The sequence below is a fragment of the Protopterus annectens genome, chromosome 15.part0 (assembly GCF_019279795.1).
Source record: "Protopterus annectens isolate FY-2018-M chromosome 15.part0, PAN1.0, whole genome shotgun sequence".
In the NCBI taxonomy this organism is placed as follows: domain Eukaryota; kingdom Metazoa; phylum Chordata; order Ceratodontiformes; family Protopteridae; genus Protopterus; species Protopterus annectens.
The window spans coordinates 128,947,484-128,972,298 of NC_056749.1; the positions used below are offsets into that span (position 1 = coordinate 128,947,484).

General features: G+C 39.1%; 1 protein-coding gene across 1 annotated transcript in view; it reads left to right on the forward strand.

Annotated features, from left to right (window-relative positions):
- LOC122790054 (X-linked interleukin-1 receptor accessory protein-like 2) overlaps positions 1-24,815 on the forward strand; it is a 507,884-nt gene that overhangs the window by 413,699 nt on the left and 69,370 nt on the right. The gene's annotated exons all lie outside the window — the stretch shown is intronic.

The following is a 24,815-nucleotide window of genomic DNA, read 5'->3' on the forward strand; positions in this document are numbered from 1 at the left end:
AAACACAGAATAAGAAATAACAAAAAACAGTACCAAAGGAGGCAAGGTGTTGAACCAAAACCCAGAACCAGCAAAAACAAGGCACCAAATAATAATAATAATAATAAGAAGAATAAACTGGAACCAAAGGGTGAAGTAGACAACCATTTATTCACATGAACGCCAAATGCACCAATAATACACTGCATTTTCATCCCTCATGGACTTCATCAGATAGAATAAGAGTAAAACAGCCCTTCTTTCTTTTTATCTTACCCTCCCCCAACTTTTAATTAAACAATTAACACAGTACAAACTTGTTAACAACCATAATGAATTTTAGCTAAAAATCCTGCTTTGTTTGCATGTGAAATATAAAATATTATGGGTATTAAAACCCAAACTTAAAATTGAAACCACAAAATAGAAATTAAGTAATAAAAAAGATAAAATATAAAATTTGCTATGCAATATGACACTGATACTTTTAAAATTAGGGGTATGAGGGACAAAAACGCTGTGTATTATTGGTGTATTTGAAATCCATGTGAATAAACGGCTGTCTCCTTCACCCTTTGGTTCCAGTTTATTCAAACCTCTTAGGATTGGTGCCTTGTTTTTGCTGGTACATAATAAGAAATGTTACATTGCCAGTTTACAATAAAAAAGAGCCAGCAGAAGCAGGGGGGCAAAAAAAACACCACTTGGGCACTTCAGTGATGTACTCCAAACTTTACTTAAGCTGTTTTGCACAGAGTAGAAATAAGGGCATCATCAGAATTCTGATGAAGTCTTTGTTTATACTCTAAATGAAAGAGCTAAAGTAAAGCCTTGTTTATATCATTGAAGTCCGTGCGTGGGTTTTTTTTGGTCTGATTTTACACCAGTGTCAAAGGCTTGTGTGTCGTGTTGTGTTTTTAGAAAGGCAGAAATAGACTGAGGATGGGAGGAAGAGTTAGGTAAACTAGTGTTTACACAGAGGTAGTCTGGAGCAAGGATGCAACAGGGAGCAGACAGAAGGGAGAGTGAAGAGACAAGTAGCATGAGGTGCAAACTGGAGGGAAGTAGAAAGGTGGTGTCAGTCAGGACTGGGGGAAGCTATGCTTAAGGGCAATGAACAAGTGAGGAACGTGAGCATGGGGTAGATGCACTAGTTCAGGTGGAAGTAGGAAAAGAGGGAGGGCAGAGTTTGCATTAGAAGTGGCCAGGCCATTTGAGGTGGATGTGTAATGGGGAGAATAGAAAGGGAAGGAGGAATCTAATTAGATGGGAGGTAAAACTATATTCAGGGGAGCAGTTCATCAGGAGAAGGAAATGCCCACAGAAACGGTGCTTTTATATACATAGAACAAAAGAAAAACAGAGGATTTTTGTTCCAGTAAATTGTCTAAAAGAAAATGTGTTGGTGTAAGTATCTTAACTTCAGAGAGTAATTTATGACAAATATATTAGGAGCAGGACATGCAGGAGGCATTTGGTGGTGATAAATGCACTCCTGGGCATAACTATCACAAGGATACTCAAAATGGTCAATATTTTTTTTCACTAAAAGAAACAGAAGTCCACATAAAGTTGTTCACATGTGAATCAATGACCTGCCAGTCAGGAACATGGAGTAAGCAGCTGGAAATGACCATAGAGGTCAAAAACATGTGCAGGAGCTTCAGGGGTACAGAGGAACTCTGTCGAGTACTACTAGTGTTGGGGGTAATAATCCCAGGTAGGACAGGATCAGACAATTCGACTGCTAGAGGCTTGCAGGTATAAAGGGGGACTGAAGTTGTATATCATGGAGTTGAGCTTGGAAGGGTCCTGAGATTCTTAGATAATTTGCTTTTAATCTCAGCCCCAGAGAAAACATTATTTAAGCATCAAATGGAGAAGTTAGTGAAGGGAACTGTTCCAACGTAGCAAATCAGAGAAAATGGAAGTTAGAATGTAATGATGTTATCAAGGAGAGAGTAAATGGAGGATAAGGGGGGGGGGGGTTGAGGGATTAGGAACAGACGAGAAGTACTGACCAGAATAATGAGAGCAAGGTATCAGATATGAAAGGCAGCATGAAGGGACCAAGGTTCCGCCATTCAGATCAGTCATTAAAAGTTTGTTCCTTCCTCCAGAGCTCATGGTGAATTATTGGATATTGCCAGTCATGGGACACTTAGCATAAAGAAGTGCAGGGAAATTTACTAGGTGTTGTGGTCAAATTTTCACAGTTTATATAAATGCCACTTTGGGTGTCCCCTAAGAATAGGAGCCAGACTTTTCTAGATTAACCCTGTCAAACTAAATTAATAAATAATATCTCGACTAAACAGTAATAGAAGATGAGAGACATAGGCAATCACAGGATATAGACTATAAGAAGGAATGTAGACAGAATGGCAAAGTACATCAGGAAATTATAAGCGGTAAGGTTGCAGAAGAAGAAAGGAATCAGGATGAAAATAGAAAAAAAAACAAGAAGGCAGGCCATTGGCAGGAGAAAGAAGAGTGGAATCTCTCCAAGAGGTTTCTAGAAAAAACAGGGGAGAGTTAGTATATTATTGTGGCTTGAGGTCTGCCCAGTGGGATTTACCAGGCTTAGGAGAGGGGTGCAAATGAAATGTCATTTATTATGGCAGGTCTCAGTTTTCCTGAAGCAAACCAAACTATCATCGGAGATGAGCAGAGTAAACATAATGATGCAGGAAAAAGGATTCAGACATAACTTCATGTACGGAATCAGGAAAGGGAGACTTCTTGACCAAGTACTTTACAAGAGGATGGGATGAGGTTTGTTCAGTTCTAAGTATAGTGAGCAGTGTTGACTGTACATATGTGTGGTTTATGCTGGTCAAAGAAACAGAATCAGGGCTGGCCTGAAGACCAGATACTGAGATCATAGGGTCAACTCTGGGGAAGTAAAGTAATTCGGAGGTATTGCTTTTTGGCTATGTGAGGAAAGACCCTTGAAATATAATACAACTATTTTTCACTGGAGTCTATGCCAAAACATGTTGAATGTAATTTCCAATTCAGCTAGAAAAAGCAAGCCACTATAGTTCATTAAGGAGGAGAAAGTGGCTAATAAGAACAAGGAGGAAACATGCAGAAACTGGAGCAACAAGACTGTGGACCACTAGAAGAACTGTGACGTTAGCATAAAACAGTAGGATCCACAATGAGGGCCACAAAAGTGGTATTAGAAAAAGTGGCAGTAGACACTGAAGAAGGAAACAAGACCTTATTTACATATATGAGAGAGAGAAAGAAGCCTAGCATGAACTGACTTAGAACGGTCTCATATCAGGAGGCCAAGGTAAGGGCAAAATATTAAAATAAAACTTCTCTTCAATGTTCAGGAAGTAAAGAAGGGTAGGGTAACAGCAGAGGAATCCAGAAAAAAGATGATGACGTGAACACCATAGAAAAATTGAGGAGTATGCAGAGGTACTAGGGAAGGGTAAGAGGCAGGGTTGTATGAGATCACACCAAGGATCCAGAAAAGATCTACTGGGACAGGAGCTGAACATTTATTACAACCTGTAGTGAAATGGTGATTCCAGGGGGTGGGAATTATGTAGCGGTGTTGCTCAACTATAAGGGGAGAGAAAGAGGCAAGAAGCAGACAAGGGTAATCTTAGAGACAGTGAGGCTTACTTTAGTAATGGGCTGAATTGTGGAAGTAGTCCTGCTGTCAAGTCTCTTGAAGTTCCAGGAATTGAATGAACTTTTACATGAATTCTAGCATAGTCATGTCAAGATGGGCTTGTCAGACTATGAGATTAATTTCGATGTCTGGGTGAAAATGGAGACAGGTAGAGGCATCCCTGAGATTGGATTTGTGTGACATAATTCTATTTGTTGATGAGCTGTTTCTTATTAGAAGCAGAAACAGTTAAACTGATTTCACATTTCTGTGTTCACCATAAATTCAATAAAGTCTGCCACTGTCATTTTTTAATAAACACATTGTTAGTAGATCCAAAGCATAGTGCTGATCTTTAGTGACTGCATCTTACCACTTTCCTCCTCTCTTGAAAATTGCTGATTATGCTGAGTTCTATTTCTTATAGGTTCATAGGTGTGCACTAGGCTAACGGCCCTGGAGCCTATATAAGCCTAGCCCAAGAAGATTCCCTGGCATCATGCCACCCAAAGTTAGCTCCCAGTGCCCCTTTCAAGCAAGGTCACTGAAGTGATCCCAGGGATAAACTTCCTATTGCCTATCCACTCGTCAAGATTTCTCTTAAAGAGGGCCAATGAAGTCTTCTGCTTGGTGTGAATGGGAAGTATGTTCCAGAGTATGGGAAGTCTCTGGGTTAGGAACCTGTCCCTCCAGCATCTTCTGTTTATTGTGGTAATGAGGTTTAGGTCCTTGGAGCATGTGGCATGGAGAGATTGGGATTTCTTTAGGTGTAGCATATCTAGCAGCTCTGGGTCAGACATGGCTTTGTAGGCCAAGCAGAGACCGCCTCTATGTAGGCGATAAGGGACAGAATATAGCTGGAGTTTTTTTGAGTCTGTCCGTATAGGGCATGTATCTAAGGCCTAAGATCCTCTTAGTGAGGTATTTTTGTGGCCTTTCCAGTTGTAGGTGTCTAGTGAGGTACATACCAAATGAGGCATTGTATTCTGTAATAGGTCTAATGAGGGACGAGTAGAGAGGGATTATGACCTCTTTCTTCCTAGATGAGAAACCTTTTGTAATGAGATGTGCCACATAGAAGGACTTTCTGACTACAGTGGCAATGTGGTTATAGGTTCATACTAGGCTATCTGCCCTAGGGTATTTATAAGCCTAGCCAGAATGTGTTTGACTTTCGCCACCCATTTTAAATTTATTTTGCTATGCCCTTTTTCGAGGTTAGTATACTTTGCCTCTGTCTAACAGTGACACAGAAGTGATACCCGGGGTAAACCTACGATCTCCCATCCACTCATCAAGATTCCTCTTGAAGAGAGTCGATGAGAGACTCTGCCTAACCTGGACTGGGATTTTATTCCAGAGTGAAGGGAGCCTCTGGGTTATGAATCTGTCCCTCCAGCATGTCCTATTTATTTCAGTGCTGAGGTTCAAGTCTCTCGAGCACGTAGCTCGATGGAATTTGGATTTTCTGAGGTGCAGCATGTCCATTAATTCCGGGTTGGACATGGCTTTATACGTCAGGCACAGATCGCCTCTGAACAGGCGGTATGCCACTGAGTAGAGCTGGAGTTTCTTTAACCGGGCAGCATATGGCATCTGTTTGAGCCCTTTGATCCTCTTGGTGAGGTACTTTTGGGGTCTTTCCAGTTGCTGCAGGTGTCTGGTAAGGTACATCCCAAAAGGGCATTGTACTCAATTATGGGCCTGATGAGGGATGAGTAAAGAGGCACGATGACCTCCCTGATCTAGATGTGAATCCCTTCATGATTAGGTGGGCTATATAAAATGTTTTTCTAACCACTTTGGCCACGTGGTTGTCAAATAAGAGATTGCTATCAACTTGGGTCCCCAGGTCCCTAATTACTTCTTCTGTACTTAATGGATTACTACCTATGTGGTAATTTGTGGGCACTTTGTTTTTGCCAAAGGGATGACTATACACTTTTGGCATTTAGCTTGAGGCCATGGCTCTGGCACCAGTTGTGTCTTTCTTTGAGGCCCTTTTGGAGGATGCTTGTGTCGGCTGGAGAGTCGATTATGGCCCAGTTTGCAGTCATCTGCGAACTTGGTCAGCCACAGTCCTTCCGTGTTGGCCTGTACCTCCGAGAAATATATACCGAACAAGAGAGGTCCCAGGACTGAGCCTTGTGGGACACCACTTGTAACTGGTTTGGAGTCTGACATGGCTCCAGCAATTCTAACCATGTGGGTTCTGTCCTTGAGCCAGTTTGCAATCCATCTAGTGACATAGAGGTTTATATTTAAGCTGGTGAGCTTATCTATAATGCCCGAGTGGGGTATTGTATCGAAGGCTTTTGCGAGGTCCAGGTAGGCTGTGTGGACCACCTTCCCCTCATCAATGGCCTTGGTGACTGTTTCAAAGAAATCAACCAGGTTTAAGAGGCAGGATCTGCCCTTAACAAAGCCGAACTGGGTAGGATCCAGTGTCTGTAGGTCCCCAATATCTTTATTTATGAGGTCCATGATGATCCTTTCCATAGCTTTGCAGACCAGGCTTATGGGGCAATAGTTTCCAGGATTAGTTGAGGCACCACCTTTATGGAGAGGGACCACTGTTGCTGTACGCCACTCTTTGGGCACATATCCTGTAGTAAGGCTGAGATTGAACAGTAGTTTTATGTTTGGGTTTAGCTCTTCTTGGAGTTCATGTAGGACGCAGCCTGGGACACTGTCTGGTCCCATTGATGCTGTGTTTTTTGCTTTGGAGAGGGCGGCTCTTACCTGAGCATCTGAGATGTCAGGGGGGCAGCACTCTGCTGGGATAGATATTTGCCCTTTTGGTGGGGAGGGGGAGAAGTTTGCGCTGAACCTGTCAGCTAGGATGTTGGCAATGTCTGTGGGTTCGGTGTATTTTTTGTCATTTTGGACTAATTCTGAGCATATCTGGGAATTACCACCCAGGTTCCTAACATAACTAAAGAAAGCCTTGTGATTATCCTTAGTGTCCTGTGCAATTTTTCTCTGGAAGCTGGCCTTAGACAATTTTATGAGTGCCCGTAGTTTTTTGCTAATACTGATCAGTGATGCCTTCCCTTTTTGGGATTTTGCTCTATCATTTAGTAGTTTCCTCCTTCTATTGTATAGTTTGTTTATGGCTGGGGTCCACCAGACAGGACGTCTGCCTTTGGAGGATTGGGGCTTGTTTTTTTTTTGGGATCGCATGATCCATGCATTCCTGAAGGTGTTCATAGAATGCGTTTATAAAGGATTCTGCGGTCTGGGCCGTATTTTCCACAGGCCAGGGGGCTTTGAAGGATTCCACCTCTATTTTGAGGAGTGTGAAATTTGCTTTAGAGAAGTTTTTCACTGTGGTTTTCTGGGCAGGGGGTGGGTTCGGGATGTGAATATCCAGTGAGATTAGTTTATGGTCTGATCTTACCAGTGAGGGATACACTTCTGGTCTGGAGCATAGAGTCCCCATGTTGGTGATGATCAGGTCCAGTATGTTTTCCCGTCTTGTGGGAGTGGTAACAAGTTGTTCCATAGCATTTGAGTTTATAAATTCTAGGAACCTTTGGGCTAGGGTGTTGGAGCTAGAGTAATGCTCCCAGTCTATGTTTGGGTAGTTGAAGTCGCCCAATATAATGGTGTTTGGAGAGATCTTAATATTTTCCAGTGTTCTCAGGAAGGCCGAGTGGGGTTCCTGGGTTTGGGAGGGTGGTCTGTAGCAGGCTATAAACTGGAAGGCAGTTTTACCCACTGTTAGTTGCACATGGATAGTCTCTGATGCTTCATGCTTTGCCACCAACCTGGAGGTGTGGGTATCTTTGATGAATATCGATACTCCCCCTCCTTTTGTGGTTCGGTCCAAGTTTTGGGGCTGAAAAGCATAGTATGAGGTATAACCTGGTAGTGCTGGGGTGCTCTCGGGAGCCCTGAACCAGGTTTCTGTTACTGCACAGATATCAATGTTCTCCATGCTAAGGAGAGTTTTGAGTGCGTGCATCTTGAGGTTTAGACTTCTGGCGTTGAGTAGCATTACTCTTAGTTTCTTATCCCTTGTGATACCTATGGAGGTGTGTTTGTCTTTTGAGCCTTGCCTAAAAAAGGCACTATGGGGGTAGCAAGAGCCTTTGCCAATATCCAAAAGCCCAGGGGTGACAGGTGCAAGCCGTCCCTAGCGAAGCATCGTGGCTTGTCGAGCATATCATCCCAAGCTGACAGGCATTGGATCCCCTTTGAATGACACCAGTACTTAAACCAATTGTTGAAATTGATCATCTTGTCTTCATATTGTGGCATTATTCTTGGTGAGGGTAAGATGCTACTCAAGGTCAGGGTCATACCGGCCTGGGCTACATGCTCAGAGAGCTCCTCTATGTCTCTTTTCATGTAGTCCAGGGAGGTATGTCTCAGGTCATTCACACCAGCATGGACAATGACTGAGTGATATTTGTACTTACCTTGGAGTGACCGGAGTGTTTGTGTTATGTGGCGGATCCTAGCGCCCGACAGGCTGCTCACCGTGACCCTCTCCTTGTTCATCCTGGTGAGCAGGACATCAGTGTGCCTGACGATAGAGTCACCTATTACAAGTGTATCAGTTGTGTTGTTTAGTCTTAAGGGCTGTGACTGTTCGGCACACTGGCTTTGTGAGGTATGTGTTGCACGTGTTTTGTTTTGGGGTAGCGGTTGTTTGGGTGTCTGCTTTGGAGGTCTCTGCTGCTTAGGCAGATCTTTATTTAGAGCCTCTGAGTATGTTTTTGTGTGATTATGTGTTTGATTTGCTGTTGTGGTAGGTCTATGTGGGACTGGAATTGTAGTGAGTGTGGTTTCCTTCTCCTCCTGACTGGTTATGCCAGTACTGAGTTGAGAGAGCTTAGCCTCCAGTTTGGCTATATGGTTGCATCTCTCACATGTGTTGGAATTTGTTGGGAGGAGGAGAGGGTTGTCTGTGTACATGAGGCAGTTGTAACATTGCCTCAAGATTCCCAGATTCACCAGCTGGACCGGAGAGGAGATTGACAACTGACCTTTGGACATGCTAGAATAATATTGGGAATTCCTTTATAATTGAAAACAAGGGCCAGTGGGGAGTGAGGGTGTAGTGCTTTTAATTTTTAGTGCTGACTTATATAATTGCTTTAGTGAGCAAGTGCCAGGTAACTTAAGTGCAATGTGTTAGTAACTTTCTTTCAAGTGAAACAAGGAAATAAGTACAGTAAGCAAAGGAGAGGTTGCTGTCAACCTGTGTCCCCAGGTCTCTTACCATACCTTCTGTGTTTAATGCACTACCGCCTATGTGGTAGTTCATGGACACCAAATTTTTCCCAAAGGGAATGACAATGTACTTTTTGGCATTGAGCTTAAGGCCATGGTTCTGGCACCAGTCATTGGTATCAGTGAGGCCTTTTTGTAGAATGTCCACATCAGTTGGAGAATCAATAATGGCTCCCAGTTTGCAATCATCTGTGAACTTGGTCAGCCAGAGTCCCTTTGTTTTGGCTTGAACTTCAGAGAAGTAGATGCCAAACAGGAGAGGACCTAGGACCAATCCCTGTGGGACACCACTTGTAACTGGTCAGTAGTCAGATTTGGAGTCCACTACTTTCACAGTGTGGGTTCTATCAGTGTGCCAGTTGGGAACCCGTCTTATGACATAGGGGTTTATGCCTAGTTTAGTGAGTTTATCTATGATTCCTGAGTGAGGGATGGTGACGAGGGCCTTAGCAAGATTTAGGTAGGCTGTGTGAACTACCTTGCCCTCATCCACAACTCTGGTGACTGACTCAAAGAAGTCTATCAGGTTGAGCAGGCATGATCTACCTTTCGCAAACCCAAACTGCGTGGGGTCCAGAGTTTGGAGATTCCCTATATCCTTATTTATAAGGTCCATGATGATGCGCTCCATAGCCTTACATATCAGACTCTTCAGGCTAACAGGGTGGTAGTTCCCAGGGTCTGTAGTCGCTCCCCCTTTGTGGAGTGGGATGATCATAGTAGTGCACCATTCGGTAGGAACAAAGCTTGAAATGAGGCTGTGATTGAACAGGGTACTCAGATGTGTGCCAGTTCACTTTGTAATTCATGTAGAACACAGTCAGGAATATTATTAGGTTCCATGGAAGCTGTATTCTTGGCTTTGGACAGTGTTTTTTTTTACCTGTGTATCCATGATAATAGGGACTTGGCATTCCTTATTGTTATAGGCCCTTTAGGGGGTGAAAGGGTGATAAAGTTCGTGCTGAACCTGTCGGCCAATATGTTGGGAATATCTGCTGGTTCTGTATATGTACTGTAACTCAGAGCAGATCTGAGTATTGCCATGTAGATTCTTGACATAACTATAGAATGCCTTGTGGTTGTCTTTAGAATCTGCAGCAATTTTGCTTTCGTAGCTAGCTTTAGAGGATTTGATGATGGATCTCAGTTTTTTTGCTGAGGCTGAGAAGGGAGTTTTTCCAGTATTGGGACTTCACCCTTTTTGCAACAGTTTTTTCCTTCTTTTGTAGAGTTTATGGTGGGGGACCACCAGATTGGCTTCCTTTTTTTGGAGGAGCATATCCTGGTTCTGTTTGGTATGGCCTGTTCCATGCACTTGTGTATGTGCTCATACAGTGCATTGGTATATGATTCAGTCATGCACCTATTTTCCATTTGCTTGGGTGTTGTGAAGTTAGCCACCTCTGGAAACCACAAATTATGCCAAACAACAGTTAGAACAATCCGTTTATTGTTAATCCAAGAACGTTAGTAAGCTGAAGTGCTTTTCGTCCGAGAAATACACAAACTTCATCAGATAAAATTACAAGTGAATTGGTGCAGTTTAAATAATGTAAACACATAATCAGCTGATATATTGATGTCCAACATTAAAGCAATATGCCCCATACATTCAATTTATGTTGTGAAAACTTTCTATTAAAATGTTTAAATACCCTGATAAAAACCTAACTTATCTTATTTGAAGATAATTAAATAATAATAAATAATTATTTCATTTTAAAATTACTAATAAATTATTACAATATGCACGAATATCAGAAGAACCCAGTCTTAAACAAACAGCAGCAACTAAATATATTCTATCCAAACAGCAGCAAAATATATCACCTATTATGTATTAGATGTATATTCAAACATAAAATTCATACATATAAATATATTTTATGTTTTATATTGAAACTTGTTAAAACTATCTATGAAGGCTTTTAAGTTTTAATATAGCCATAATAGAACACATGTCATTGAGACCCGGCAGGTTATATGCATATAATCTAATCTGCCATAACAATTCCAGTCTTTCCAATTCTATTTCTATTGGTCCCCCTCTTATATTAGGTACTAGTTGGTCCAAGATCCAGAACTTAAATATATGGGTGGGATATTCGGACACATGCTTAGCTAATGCGTTTTCTTGCTTAAGTTTACTTATATTATTTTTGAATCTTAGTCGACGAATAGTTTTGCAGTTGAATTTGCCCTTTCTTCTCAGATCTAAATTATTAATGATTAGTGAGTTACCCACTAATATATATTTACAATAGGAACAGGAGCCGCAATTATGCATGCCCCTTCTATTAATATTGTTGTTACTATTATTTTTATGTATACCCCCCAGAAGTTCTTTAAAATTTCTATCTCTTCTTACCGTGACTTTGGGAGCTTTCCCTGTTTTTTCTATTATTTCTTTACTTTCCTTCAAGATATTGATACTGCGGTGGTGGTGCTGCGGTAGCGTTGTCGCCTCATAGCAAGACGTTGTTCCGTTCGATTTTCAGCTAAAGCATCTTCTGTATGGAGGCATATGTGAATGGGGCGTGCCTTCGTTGAAGGTTGTGCATCAGGGCTGGTAACCCAGTATGTAAAAATCCACTACCAATCATTAGCAGACCGGAGTTCCGCTGTGGCGACCCCTAACCGGGAAAAGCTGAAAGACACAAACAAACAAACTTTCCTTCAAGATATCCCAATTTTTATATACAATACTTTTTAGAAAGTAGAAATCAGAGTTGAAAGTCAAAATAAGACTATGCTCGATACATGAAGTTTTTTCCCCCATCATTCCATTTATGGCAAGATCCGTTACTTCACAATTAAAGTCCCTAGTAGTATTTAGTACAGTATCATGGATTTGTACTTCTATAGTCCCTCTTATAATTGGTGTATAAGTGCCTCTACATCTCTTCTCTTGAATTTCTTCTATGATATTATCTAAGAAGGTATTTGGATATGCCCTTCTAAGAAACATCTCTTAAGTTCCTACATTCATCATTGAAATCATCCTCCCTTGAAATCATCCGTGCTGCCCTCACCAATTGTCCTTTCACTATTTGGAACAAGGGATGGGCTCTTGAATAATGCAAGAAAGTATTAGAATAAGATGGTTTTCTGTAAATTCTTGTTTCATACTTTCTATCAGTATTGTTTTTAATCAGGAGTACATCAAGAAATGGAATTTGTTTCTCTTCGAAATTATATGCAAATTCAAGAAAATCAGTGCTTTCATTAAAATACTTTACAAGATCTTTAGCTTGGTCTTGATTTCCCTTGAACAGTATGAATATATCATCTAAATATCGAGTATAATATATAATTTGTGAATTTATATGTTCCTTACTAAATATATAATACCTTTCCCAATAATTCATTACCAAGTTTGCAAAACTTGAGCCGCAGGGTGAACCCATCGCCACCCCACTCTTCTGGTGGAAGAAACTGTTCTTAAATGTTATATAATTATGTGCTAGTACTATACTTAATAGTTCTTCTACTAGAACTAATTCAGATGTAGATGCACCTTTTTCTTTTAAATTCAAGATTACCCACTCAATACCCATTTCTTGTGGTACTGAGGTGTAGAGGTCTTTTACATCAATTGTTAGTAGGTTGTTATGTTCATCAAAGCTTAGATTATTTATCTTTTCTAAGAAGGACCAAGAATCCTTACTTATACAAATTTCAGAACTTACATATTTCTTAAGGATCCCATCAACTACATTTGCGCAAGCATAAGTTGCACTATTCCTGCCATCCACTATGCATCTAAGAGGTGGATCACACAAATCCTTGTGTATTTTTGGCACACCAAATATTACTGGAACAATAGGAGATGGCATAATTAGATAATTATATAACTATATATCAATTCTCTGTGTTATAAATAAATCATTGATACACATTTTGATCATATTAGCTTGATTATATTAATTCAGGGACACTTTGTCATAAGATTCAGATGCTAACATTGCTTCAATTTTATTTTCATAGTCCACTTGGTCCATAAAAACCAGACCGCCACCCTTATCTGGTTTCATGATACAGACCCTAGTGTCTTTCAAATATTTTATCCAATTTAATTCTTCATTTGAGAGATTATTCCTACTTATGTTGTTTTTTCTCAAATGGTCCATATGTCTAAAATCAAGCTCGCACATTTTCTCAGACATATATAAAGAGTTATGCAGTGGTAGATTATAAGTGCTTGCAATTCTAAATTCATTTCTATCCATTCTTTTCATATTATCCAGCAAAACTGCCAAATTCAGCTTTCTCACAACCATTTTCAAATGCAAAATGCAATTCATAACATTCAGTCATTTAGTAGGAATAAATGTGAGGCCTTTTGCCAGCAAATTAGCCAGCTCAACAGGGATATACACTGAAGAGTAGTTATAGATGGAAAAGTCCCCCTCAGAGTTCGTAATAATCAAAGGGATGTTGTGTGAAACCATATCAGCTAATTTATTTATCCCATTTGTTGTGTTTCTTTCTCTGGTTCTGCCTGTTCTGCATCCTCCCCCTCTGAAAACCCTGTTGATTATTGCCCCATTGGTTATTATTAGGCTGAAAATTTGGTTTTGACTGATTTTGTAAGCGTTGACTTCTGCGGGGCCCCTCATCATTATTCATGTCTCCAGTGGTTCCAAAATTAGTTTGTGAATTGTTGTCAGAAGATGGCCCTTGTAGATTATTAGTAATTTCCATATTCTGATCGCAAATATCAGGATTTGGACAATTTTGCACATTTCCACGTTGTAAATTACTATTAGTATTAATATTTCCTTCTCCTTCCTTCGTATACCCATTCATTCTCCATTGTTGTGCTGGAGGTGGGCGTGGGTAAGCCAATCCTTGTTGATACTGCAAGCAGTCGCGCTGTAATTTTTTACATTTAACTGCTCTCGCCTTATTAATAAAAGAGTCAATAGTTTGGAATGTACATGAATATTCAAACTTATATCTAGGGAAATCAGGATATGATTTAATCTGAGTGTCCAAGAGAATTATATTGTCTCTTAATTCTTCCACTATTTTACCATAATTTACTCTCATTAAATCCAATAATTCAAGACCTTGTTTATTGAACAATTGGGGAACCAATAGAAATAGAATTGGAAAGACTGGAATTGATATGTCAGATTAGATTATATGCATATAACCTGCCGGGTATCAGTGATGTGTTCTATTATGGCTATATTAAAACTTAAAAACCTTCGTAGATAGTTTTAACAAGTTTCAATATAAAGCATAAAATATATTTATATGTATGAATTTTATGTTTGAATGTACATCTAATACATAATATGTGATAAATTTTGCTGCTGTTTGGATAGAATATATTTAGTTGCTGCTGTTTGTTTAAGACTGGGCTCTTCCGATATTCGTGCGTATTGTAATAATTTATTAGTAATTTTAAAATGAAATCATTATTTATTATTATTTATTTAATTATCTTCAAATAAGATAAGTTGGGTTTTTATCAGGGTATTTTTACATTTTAATAGAAAGTTTTCACAACATAAATTGAATGTATGGGGCATATTGCTTTAATGTTGGACATCAATATATCACCTGATTATGTGTTTACTTTATTTAAACTGCATCAATTCACTTGCAATTTTATCTGATGAAGTTTGTATATTTCTCGGAAGAAAAGCACTTCAGCTTGCTAACGTTCTTGGATTAACAATAAACGGATTGTTCTAACTGTTGTTTGGCATAATTTGTGGTTTCCAGAAGTCTTTCGTATTTTGTTTGTCTTTTTAAGTTAGCCACCTCTGTTTTTAGGAGTCCAAAATTGGCTTTGGAGAAGTTTTTTACAGTGGTTTCCTTTAGGTGGGTGAGGGTGGGATGTGGATATCCATGGTGATTAGCTTGTGGTCATATCTGACCAGGGAGGTGTTGATTACTGGTGTAGAGCAACAGTCACCCATGTTTGCAATGACCAGGTCAAGGATGTTTCTACCCCTGGCAGAGGTAAGAATGAGTTGGTCCAGGATGGTTGGATTTAATGAATTCCAGAAGACATTAAGCAAGTGTGTTGGTACATGAGTAATTTTCCCAGTTAATGCAGGGGTAAAGTCTCCCAATATAAGGGTATTGGGTTATACCCTAATAATTTTCAGTGTGTTTAGGAATATGGAGTGTGAGTCTTGCGACATGGTGGGGGAATCTACAGCAGGCTACAACCTGGATTGCTGTTATACCCAGTGTTAGTTGTACCTGAAGTATCTCTGATGTGCTACTAGTCTGGAGGTGTGCATATCCTTTATAAATATGGAGAAACCACCACCTTTAGTGCTTTGGTCCAGGTTTAGTGGCCGAAAGGTGTGGTATGAATTATAGCCTGGTAGTGCTGGGGTACTCTCTGGAGCTTTGAACCAGGTCTCGGTCACTGCACAGATGTAGATGTTCTCCATTTTAAGAACTGCTTCGAGCATGTGCAGTTTGAGATTTAGACTTCTAGCGTTTAGTAGCATTACCCTCAAATTTTGTTTGCTTGTAGCTGCTATGGTGGTAATTTTGTCTTCAGGACATTGCCTAAAAAAGGCACCTTAAGGTGGCAAGAGCCTTAGCCAGTATCTGGAATCCCTGGGGTGACAGGTGCAGGCCATCTCTGGCGAAGCATCTCAAGGTCTGTTGATCATGTCATCCCAGGCAGACAGATACTGGATCCCCTTAGAATGACACCAGAAACTTAGCCAATTGTTGGTCAATCATTTTCTGCTTGTACTGTGGTATCATTCTCGGTGACAGTAGGATGCTACTCTGAGCTAGGGTTATACATGCCTGGGCTACAAGATCCGAGAGCTCCTCTATGTCTTTCTTCATGTAGTCCAGGGAGGTACATCTCAGGTTATTCACACCAACATGGTCAATGACAGAGTCATATTTGTACCTCTTGTGGAGTGACATAAGTGTGTGTGCATTATGTAGCTGATCCTGGCACCCAACAGGCAGCTGACCATAACTTTCTCCTTATTCAACTTAGTGAGTGGGACATCAATGTACTTTCCTATTGACTCACCTATGACTAGTGTATTGGATAAGTTGTTTTGCCTTATGGGCTTTGGTTTGAGTGGCACACTGTTTATGTGAGGTGTGTGTCTCATGATTTGTACTGGGATGTGGTGGTTGTTTGCATTTCTGTCTTAGAGGTCTCTGTTGTTTGGGTAGATTTTTATTGAGACCTTCTGCAAAAATAGGTGTGTGTTTTGTGTTACTATATGAGGGTTGCGATGGTGTATGTTCTGGAGAGCTATGTGTTGAATGTGGTGTGGTGCATGTGTTAACCTTCTCCTCTTGACTGGCTAATCCAGTCTTGGCTGGAGAGTGCTTGGCTTCCAGTTTGGCTATATATGTGCATCTCTCTCAAGTCATAGTGTTGGGAGGTAAGAAGAGAGGGTTTTCTGTGTACATGAGGCAGTTGCTACATTGCCTCAGGATGCCCAAGTTCACCAGGTTGACAGGAGCAGCATAGGGAACCGACCATTACACATACCTGGATATGAGCTCAATATATTAAGTACTGAGGCCTTTTACAGGGAAAAATGTCATACACTTGAGGGGAAAATAATACGTAGACCCTGAAAATGTAAAGATAAAGTATTTAGACATATATTCTAAAGTAAGGAAGAAATCAAGCAATACTTACTGAAAATAAAGAAATAGCTTGTCAAAAATGATAAGAAAGCTGAGTCGCATGAATGGCTACTGCCAGCCTACAACTAATGCTTGTCTCAGCACAACTTTACTCTGTTGGGATACAATGCTCCTTTGCTTCTTCTCTCACCAGAAGCAAACTGTTAGCACCAATTCCAAGAAGAGAAGCAGGCCACGGCCTGTTTGGTGATCCACAGTCTTGTCCCAGATGATGCAAGGGTCTGCAGGCTTGTAGCCTTTTTCTGGTAGATGCCTCAAATAGCAACCAGACCAATCAGATACGTTAAGCACAGACACTCACTTTCCACCCAGAAAGAGTCATTAATCAATGCACTCAGCTCCTACTCTCACCAGGATCAGAATATAAGCACAGATTTCAAGCTGTCACCTATAAAGCAGTTATTAAGCTTTCTGGTGATCAGCACTCCCCAAGAAATAATGTAGCTGCACTCCTTCTCTCACCAGGAGAAAACAGAAATACTAATCCCAAGATGACTGCTGAGAGGCAGAATGTGAGCTCTCCACTGGTGAAGTCTTGCAATAGATGCTTAAAGGTAAAATGAAAAAAAAAATGGTTTATCCTAAACACTGCAGTGTGCACAAGAGGAGTTGGATGTGATAGTAGGTAACTTAAGTTTTACTTGTCTAAAAAGTTAAGTTTTAGTGGGGAATAAACAATCAAAAACACTGTGTAGAGGAGTACGAAACACCGGTCAGCCCAGTAATAATCTCAAGTGTTTATTTGTAGAATAAATGAATGATAAAAGTGTGGAGAATCACTATTTTAAAAACAGCAAGAGAGATTGAAAGGGGGTGGACACTTTTTTATTCTGGTACTATGGATTACAGTAGGATGGCCAATAAATTTAAATAATTGAAGGGGAGTGATTTCACGAAATGATAATTTTGTGCTTACTCACACCAACCAGTAAAAGCAAAGAGGAAATGAGATATATGGTCAAATTAACACAAGGGGCGGGCGGGTTCCAATCGCGTGCTTGAAAATTGTAAACGGCGAACGCGTATTGAGCTAACTCGATTGATCGAAACATTGTGCACATAACATGGAAATTGCCGTAGGGAATATTTTCCCTTTACTTCAATGCAGTGCGATCTCGGATTAGGGATATTTAAGTAGCGGGGGTGTGGGGGGTGCAAGGAGGCTTGCCCCCCTGCCTACAGCGTTTAGGTAAGTATAGTTGTTTATTTTTTTATTATATTTTCGAAATTTCAAACATCGCTCATATGGTGTTGACCATATGGTGTTCGATGTTTGAAACTTTCGAAAATATAATATAGACCTGGGGCGGGCAACTAGAAGGACACTGGTGTTTACGCACAAAACAGTAACTGGGTGGGAGGGTAGGAAACATTTCTGTCTGACTCACAAGAGACAGAGCTGTGGTGTCTTTTCAAGTGTTAATATGCAATTAAAGGCAGAATGCAAATAAAACACAGTGTAAAGAAAACAAATCACAGTATACAAAATAAAAAAAAGCAATAAAGTAATACAGACTACAACAAATAAAAAGCAAACTAACCTTTCCCTCACAGCAAACTGTAGCAGAGTCTGGGTGAGCCTTTCCTATGGAAACAAAAAATGTTGCTCTTCAGTTATGACAGTCTGATTACTGTGTGTGCTTAGAGAAAGAATGTCAGCTAGGAAAACTGTAGTACCTACTCAGAAAAGTACTACAAATTTTGTTTCATTCATTGGACAGGAAATTATCCAGAAGAAATAGCCACACTGGGACAAGAGCTTGGAAAACTTAGTAAAAAGCATTTCTGGATTATTTACCAGAAATTTCCTCCATTGAGTAATACTGATATCTATTTATGTATTTATTTTTATTTTACATTTAACCGGGAAAGTCCGACTAGATACAGGTCCATTTTCAGCGGAGGCCCGGGGAGAAAAGCTCCAAGTGTACATTACTAGTGTAATTACAGTGAAAATTATTACAGTGAATTATCACAAAACTGAAATTTTTAACAGTATGTATAGACAGATACAATTTCAACCCACATACACACAGGATAGGTTGCTAGTTAGTATCTAAGAAAGAAAATTGTAATTTTTTTTTGTTTAAGAAGGAAAGTGTTATGAAAGGTGGTAACATACATGGTATCATCTTAATTTTAAATCTTTCCGTAGGAGAGAGATTTACAAAATTGTAAGCAGTTAGTGGATCAAAGATATAATCTTGCGATGATGTTCACATTTACAGATTCTGTTTGTGTGGCGGTTAGTCAGGGTTTGTACAGAGACAAAGCCAATGCATTTTCAGGTATTAAGAGATTTTTTGAATTGGGATAAGGAGGGGGGGTCATTGGTAAGTTCCGCAGGAAGAAGGTTCCAGTTTTTTTCAACAGAGTTGAAGAATAGTGATGCACCAGCTGAATTGTTGGTTTTATAATGGTTTGCACTAGCACTTTGTTGGAAAAGCGAAGGGTCTTTAGGTTACTGTAGGGGGTGATAATATTTTTCAGTATAGGTGTACTGTCTGGTTGGTAGAGAATTTTATGAACAACTATTAGTTGGTTATATTGCAGTTGGTTGGGTAATTCTAGCCAGTCTAATGACTGAAGGTTAACACAGTGATGAGTTCTATAAGCTGACCCTGTGGCAAATCTGGCAGTATTATTGTAGCAGCTATTCAATTTATTAAGGTTTGATTTGGATAGGTTAGCAAAAGATGGTTGAGGCATAAAGAAGGGTTGATAGCAGATGTGTACAGGCAATAACCGTTCTAGGAGATGGGGTTAGAAATTGCTTAATCCTGTATAAAGAGCCTATTTTTTTGTTGACTGTTTTAATAGTTTTGTCTATGTGAGCATCAAACTTAAGGTTATTGTTGATTACTCCAAGTAGTTTAGTATTAGGTTCTGGGGAAATTATGGTGTCATTGTTAGATGTTATTGTGAGAGGTGGAGAAGGGGATCTTGCGAGTGGGGGAGGAGGCCAATAGTTTTTTTTTTTTGAGTTTAGTAGAAGTCTGCGACCTGTGAGCCAGTTCTGTACTTGGTTGAAAGTGATTTGTGATAAAGCTTGTAAATCTTAGGGGGAGGTGGCAGAACAGATTAAGGTGGAGTCATCTGCGTACTGAATGCGAATTGCACTTGGGATGACTTTAAGCAGGTCATTAATGAATAAGGAGAATGGGGGGGGGGGCTAGTATAGATCCTTGAGGCACTCCAACGGTGACTGGTAACAGGGATGATAGATTCTCTTTCCATAGTACAGCTTGTTGTCTGTCACTTAGCTAAGAATGAAACCAGTTTATTGATAGGTTATCTATGGGGAGTGATTTTAGTGTATCTAAGAGTAGCTGGTGGTTTAACATATCGAATACCCTGGATAGGTCTAGGAAGAGGCAGAGGAGAGCTTGTTATTATTACGGTTTTGATTTATTGTATGAGAGAAGGGCTGAGGTTGTACTATGGCAGGGTCTAAATCCGTGCTGGTAGGGGGCTAGGAGAGAGTTTTGATTCAGATAGGGAAGAAGTTGCTTATGGATACATTTTTCCATTATTTTAGCCAATGGAGATAGAATGGCTATAGGCCTGTAATTTGAAAGTTCAGTGGAATTTCCCCCTTTGTGTAGAGGAATAATATGGGAGATTTTCCAGATGGAGGGAATATAAGCTTCGAGAATTGTTCTGTTGATTAAAATTGAAATGGGGTATGCTATTTCATTAGCAACTTTTTGGAGATATTCAGCAGGTAGTATGTCTGCTGAGAGGATGGTGGGTTTCAGTTTCTTCAGAAGGGACTTAATAAAAGATGTTGGTACTCGATCAAGCTTGAAGGAGATTTTATTATCTGGTGTGGAATTGGTGGTAGTTAGGGTATTTTGAGATAGTTTGTTGGTTAGGGATTGCACTGTTTCAGTAAAGAGAGTATTAAAGGTATTGGCAACAATTTTAGGAGGTTGGGGGGGTAGTTGATTGACCTGGGTGGAGTAGTTTATTAATGCCTGACCAGAATTTTTGTGGCTGGTTTTGGTGTTTTTGTTGTAGATTGCAGTAGTATTTCTTTTTATCTAATATAATAGCCTTCTTAGTATCATTCCTCAACTGTTTATATAAGAGATGATCTTTTGTGGATTTAGTGGCTCTCCAGGTGGTCCACACTTTGTTTCTGCTAATAATCTTTTGTCTTGTATCATTGAACAGCCATGATTAGATATGTAAATTAAAACATGCCAAACCTTAGTGGAAAATGGGAATGTCCAAAACCATCTAGACATATAGACTGCATGGATAGTCATTGAATAATAAATCATTAGGTAAACATACAAGTATTTTTTGTGGATTTAAATGCTAACAGCATAACCCTCAAAGGCAGGGACAATGTCTAGTAGTTGACATCTCTACTAATGATTTCTCAAACCTCATCTTTTATCAGACTGTTAAAGTTGTTCCACAAAGTTCTACAACTTGATTTATATGTCCTGTAATTACACAAGACTGGGACATCTCAGTGTTTACAAAAAAAATAGACAGCTATATCTTAAACCAAACAGTTGACTCTATCCTGATGTGTCCAGTCTACTTATCAACTAAATTTTAAATTTGGATGTACCTGAAAGTTGGAAACAACCTAATATTACCCCAGTATTTAAGGGAAGTGATACTGGTTAACCATCACATTACAGACCAGGTAAACTTACCTGAATTCTAGGAAAATGCTTCAGGAGTGTACTATTAAAAATGATGCTGATGCTTGGTAGGGACCTCAACAAGAGTAGATTCTGTTGGGCATGCTCTTTTGTCTAAAACTTAATCAGTTTTTAATAGTTGACTCTTTTGATAGTAACATTCCAGTGTAAATAATCTTTCTGCACTTGGTGAAAATGTTCAGCTCCATTCCCCCTTCTCTGTCGTAATCCAAACTTTACTTTCCTGGAAAAACAGTGTTTACATTATTGCATGATAAGAGTGGTGGTTCAGTAACAATTATTCTTGTGCTAAGATCAAGAGATGCACTTCATGTGTATTTTCATTATATAGGTTATTCCACAAAGGGTCTGTATTTGGCCGATTGCCTTAATGACTACGTTGACAACAACTGAAATTATCTGGTTTGGAAAATTTGGGGATAACAAGCTGTGATTTTCTGTAATGATAGCATCCATTAATGACCGGACAACTCTGCAGATGTGTCTATATCTTCTATACTTGTTACTCAAATGGGCAAAATAATTCTCTTGGTTTCTGTAGGAAAACATGTACTTAAGGACTACTTCAACACCTCCATCCCAATGTAATTAACATAGAACTTTCAACTCCATATGCAAAGTTCACAGATATAGGAATTACTGTATACATTGACTTACATTTTAACATAAATGCCAGACTTGTATTTTGATATAAATGCCAACCAAACACTCAGAAAGTACTTTTGTAGTGTTAAGGTAATTTTAACAATAGTCTCATGTAGGCATGGAAATTTGTAGATCCCATTACGCAAAACCATTAAAAAATTCCAGATTAAATATTGCCCAGGGTTTTGTATTTACTGTAGAAATGAGTTAAATGTGAAAGGATGCAGAAATATTATACAGAACAAGTGTTTTCTTCATGACCGTTATCATACCTTAACAGGCTCTGCCAGCTCGTTTTGCTCACTACTCTTAACATTTGTATAGAAGCGACCTACACTGGTCCTTTAAAAGATCTTAATTACAGAATGCATAAGGGCACTGTAGCAACCAGATTCACCTTATATGATCAGCAGACTAGGAATAACAAATTAATTATAGTTCCATAAAGACATGTTAGTCTGAAGAGAATTTGGCTAGGTTCCAAAATGAACTTCCTACTGACACAATATAATTGGCCTCTAATAGAAAGTTTTATAAATAAGTAGAATTAATTTTTGGAAACCATGACTTTATGGCTAAGCAGTTTTTGGCTTCCTGAAAAACATTTGTGGAGGCCTTGAGTCTGGTAACAAAGCAGTGAAACACAGAAACCTACAAATGTCTAGGACATGTACTTGATCCTCTCTGTCAGCTCACAATCATCTAGTCATGACAATTAGTAAAGTTCTAACCCAAACTGAGGGAGCCTATATAGTAATTTTGCCACCGTGAATGTTATAAATCAATAACTGATAACAGTCTTATTCAGTAATTTGAATAGTCATGTCTATCTGTTCTGTTAAAATAGTTTTTTAATTCTTTGCCACTCTAAGCAGACTTGAATAAAATTTGACTGTTTATCCCTCCTTGGCTTGACTGCAGATGATCTGGACCATGTATTCTACTGTGACATTCTTCTGTGAATATCTAGACCTTAAAGTGAAATGTTTATATTCACAGTAGTATAGAAAATATAGACATTTTGGCTTACAAATTGTGACCATTGTCTGATTTTTGCTCCATCTGATACACTGTTTTGCAAAGACAGATTTCAGAATTGTGATAATACTATATCTGGTGGTCTTGCAACTGTACTATCTCTGGGTATTTGGAATAACAGTCCACTCTAAGAAGATAATAGGCCTCTTTATAATTGAATCAAGTTTTCTGTTTTCATTCAAATACATTCTGGTAATTTGAAACATCTTGGTTGGATTTTGATTTCTGAATATACTGCATGTTTTTTATCTTTTGAGCCATATGTTTTATTTTCTCATTATATCTGTCAATAAAGAATATTGCTCAGACGAAGCCAGTAAAGAATAATACTTTTTCTTACCTTCTGTTTGTTCATTCTTATATACGACTCTTGGATTTTGTGTAACGTAACATTGTGTAAGAATGGTAAACTCTGCCACCCTTGAAGAACATGCCTTGTACACATGAAAAGTCATCACAGTATTTGAAGTATGCTTAATGTCTGGATTAAGTAACTTGGCATCGTCTGGATAATTATTCACAAACTACATCTCACAGCAGTTGACTTTCCCTGTCTTGCCTAGATTCTTATATTTTATACCTTCTCAGTTGACATTTAAAATTGTAAACTAATTCACAGAACTTCCAAATTGTTCTACAGCAAATCTACTTATACTGCCGCAAGTATGCACTGCTAAGTGTATCAGCTATATGCATTCATTTAACTGGCTTATATTGAGTTTGAATATTACCCTTTGCAAACTCAGTGACATTATACAAAAACGTGTCGGTGCGTTATGTAGATATATTTTAGCCCTGACTGGATAGCATACACTCGAACTACATATTTGTTATACACAAAAAAACTTCAGAATAAGCACCATAGTGATAATCTTTCCTAGTGTCTAAAACTCCTGTATTTTCCTGAAATCAGAAACAAAAATATTATGCTCTAGCAGATGATCAAGTGGCAATGTTCTATTGAACAAGATGGAATGAATTTAGAAAGATATCACACCGTATCGAGGTGTCTGCTTAGAAGCTATTTACCGTGGACTTTCTGCATATTCACTGTTGCATGGATCATATCAGTCTCTGGTATGGAACATTCAGAAATTAATCCATATCATATTTACTTAAGAAAAAATAGGCAGATTTGACATGCACTTCTATCCACTTCCAGGCTTTTCTTCCTCAGTCTGTTCTGTGATTGAATAAACATTAAGTAATGCTTCTGTTTAGTAGTTCTTGTTATCTTTCCTTCTACCCATACATGTCATTTAATTTACTACATTTTGAAACATTTCTGACTTTGGTTTAATTCTAAAAAGCAGTCTTAGAAACCTGTAAATAGCTAAAGGGGTGTTACATGTGTAAATGCCTGAACTAGCTTCATCTAGCCAAATTTAGCAAAAACGTTGATTAGCGTCAAGCAGAAGTAAGAACTTAGTATCAGGCATCATTGCAACATCTTCAACTATTTGAAGCAGAGGAAGATCCCTTTTCTTCTCTGATGCATATATTTAGTATTGAAGATCTATTCATATTCTAAGCTTGGCTTGCATCAACTCCCTGCAAGCTATTCAACCATAAAGTCAGTTCTACTTGTTAATTGGCACCACTAGCTTCCTTGTAATTAAATTCCTGCTTATTCTTGTTTTTATGTGCTGCCTGAACTATTCTCAGGGCATGTATAACCAGTATTGCCTCGGCAAATTCTTAATATGTTGTTTTCATTGCATACAGTCTAAACCAGCAAATACATCAGAATAAGTCTGCGAAATGTCATCAGTATCAGAAATCCAAGCATGCACTTTTTATGTGCATTTTCAATTCCCTAAACCATGCTGTAAAGATGGAAAGCAAATGGATCCCATTTAGTTGATAGATATTCCAGGGTATGGGGACACAATCCCTTGCACAAGCATTATAGTTTCTGTTACCATTTCATAATG